This window comes from Alligator sinensis, unplaced genomic scaffold (genome assembly GCF_000455745.1).
Source record: "Alligator sinensis unplaced genomic scaffold, ASM45574v1 scaffold939_1, whole genome shotgun sequence".
Lineage (NCBI taxonomy): Eukaryota > Metazoa > Chordata > Crocodylia > Alligatoridae > Alligator > Alligator sinensis.
Window position 1 is genome coordinate 2,273,304 of NW_005841995.1, and position 2,601 is coordinate 2,275,904.

Consider the following 2,601-nt stretch of genomic DNA (forward strand, 5'->3'; position numbering starts at 1 on the left):
TATTTTAACCATGGATTATTACTGTAAGCAGGAAACATGGTCCACAGGAATCTAGAGGTATTGCAGTGACCTGCAACCCCTCTGATGTTTAAATCTTGCATGACAAGCTAAAGGGCGACTTTATGGGGCTGGCCAATTTTTTCTTCCTTCATATTTGCACCTGCTGAGAAAGCAAGCTCCAGTGTCAGAGGGGCATTTACCTCAAGATGCTCGGGTGGGGACAGATTATGTAAACAACTTGTCTGTCTGAAAAAGGGGCCTTGACAGGTCCCATGTTGTCAAATGACAATTGTGACTCCATGCATTTCAAAAGTCACGCTCAGATGGTTTCATCTAAAACCCTCTGGGTAATAGTAGCCTTTTGAGGTTATGATATCTCTGGATGGAATTCAATAAAAGAAATTCACTTTCAATTGAAGCATTGGAGCACTGCCAGACAGCCCCAACAATGCGATATGTCTCCAAAGAAAATTGGACTGATTCCCCCCTTTCCCCCCCCCTTTCTATTTTTCCCCCTCTTTATTTTTGCTTTTAACCTTGGTCCTGGGTGCCTTTTTTATATTTCCTCTCCCAATAGCTTGGGATTGTGAAGCTTTTAAAAATAAAACTCAGGGCTGAAATAGTAGCAGCAAGAAATAGAGTGACACAGACGCTCAAAGCAGCAGCAGCAATGACAAGTCTCTCTCAATAGCTGACCTTTGCCATCCATGTGAAAGGAAATAGAATAGAACCCCTGCTCTAGGTGAGGCTGGATATTATTACAACCACCAGATTTCTATTCCTTGTTAATGGGACTGGCTTATTTATTTATTTTAAAGCCAAGAGTTACAAGAAAGCTCACAAAACCTGCCCAAATGCCAGAGGCTAACTGTTGGCTTTTTGCTTGGGTTGTCACTCATTTTGCCAAGTTTTTATTTCTGGGTCTGGCAAGAGCTGTAATTGTCTTTCTTCTCTTACTTTTGATCATCCAAGCAAATTAATGTGGAGGCGGGTAGAGAGTGTCAAACTTGTGGAAGCACTCATTTTCTCCATCCCATTCTCCTGGTAATCTTCTGAATATGCCTCTTTCATATTATTATACATTATTTCCTTTTGGCCACCAATCAACTGGAGCTTGTTTTAAAAAGCCTGGACAATGAAAAGTAAACATCTTAGAGGTAGAGTTATGTCTCTCTCCTACATTGTATATGCATGCATGTGTACTTTCCTTTTGGGCTATCTCTGCAGGTGCTATTTGGAATTTCTCTCCTCTGAAAATCCTAATTCTGCTGGCACAGCAAGCTAGGACATGCATTTATTTATTTCTCCTTCCATCAGGTGAAATATTACAGTATTAAAGTGATAAAATAACAGTAATGCCCATCACAGTGAAAATCTGACTTCCTGGTCTAACAGTAACTGGTATGTGACCGCTGTTACTGGTATGTAACAGTAACTACTTATGAACTGATCATTCTAGATCTTGCAAGCAAAATAGGCTTAGGCCTGCTCATACCTGGCTGGGTCAGGAGAAGGGGTACAGCAAGAAATGGAGCTCCTGATATAGTTACTGATAGGTGTCTTTCTTTCTTCTGACCCAGTGCTTGACAATAACCCCAGAGGATGCTGTAGTGAAAGAAGTTATAACTTAGAGACACTCCCTTACTTAGACTGCAGAAGCAGGGAATTGGGAGATGATTCCTCAGATAAGGTATTTAGTTAGAGAGAGACAGGGTCTGTGGAGGTTGCTTACTGCTCCACAGTTAAAGTTTGTGGTTTAGTTCTTGTCATTCATGTATGCCTGTGTTATTGAACCCAGTGATCACTACCTGGTGTCAGAAGTGGGAAAGAGCTTGAAAGAATATTAGTTGTAACAACTGAAACAGAAAGCAAGTGGAACAATGCAGCCACACGGAAAGACAAGGGTCACCCTAAGTAATCTTCCTGCATAGTTATAGTTTAAGTAAAAGGACAGATAATAATGGAAGCTTTATAACTTCTACCTTCCCTTCTACCTCCAAGGCAAGACCGCACAGAACTGGATGGCATTCAGATAAAGTATATCATGTTGTCACTCAGTTCTTTATTTTTCCTGGGGCAAACTTGTTCCCACAAGGAAAACAAGATCTATAGCAAAGCAATCACTTAAACAAACAACCATACAAACAACAAAGAGTTAACTCACAGCTAGGGTTCTCCCTTGGACCTAGAGAGGGGACACTGCAGCTCAGGGCTACCTTCTCAGCACCACCTTCTTCCCTCTCTCCTCCTACTCTGTTCCCTGGGGGCTTTTAATTTACTCCAGGCCAGGTACTCATCACTGTCAGCTGCCTCCCACCCCACTGCAGCAGGCAGGCTATTGGTTTTAACCAGCCACAGCTGTGCTGCTTAATACTCCCCAACCCGCTCTCCCCGCCCTCGCCCCCGAGTTACACCAAGGTTTGAGTAGTACCTAACAGCCACAGAGGCATAAGAGGAAAATGACAAAGTCAAATCATCTATCCTCTTGCATTGTGTGGGGAAGGACAGGCTAAAATAAGCAGAAAGAAGCTAAAATATTCAGTTAAGTTATACATAATGCTGTCTAAATTTGAGGAGTATTGCATGCTAAAAAAGAATGAG

The 2,601-nt window shown here is 42.1% G+C and overlaps 1 long non-coding RNA gene across 1 annotated transcript; it reads right to left on the reverse strand.

The window, feature by feature from the left end:
• Positions 1 to 826: 826 nt before the first annotated feature.
• Positions 827 to 2,238, reverse strand: LOC102376278. Its single transcript, XR_323580.2, has 3 exons — positions 2,165 to 2,238; positions 1,496 to 1,605; positions 827 to 1,128 (listed from the first exon to the last, which is right to left on the reverse strand). It is a non-coding gene; the product is annotated as an uncharacterized LOC102376278 (long non-coding RNA).
• Between the last annotated feature and the right edge of the window lie 363 nt (positions 2,239 to 2,601).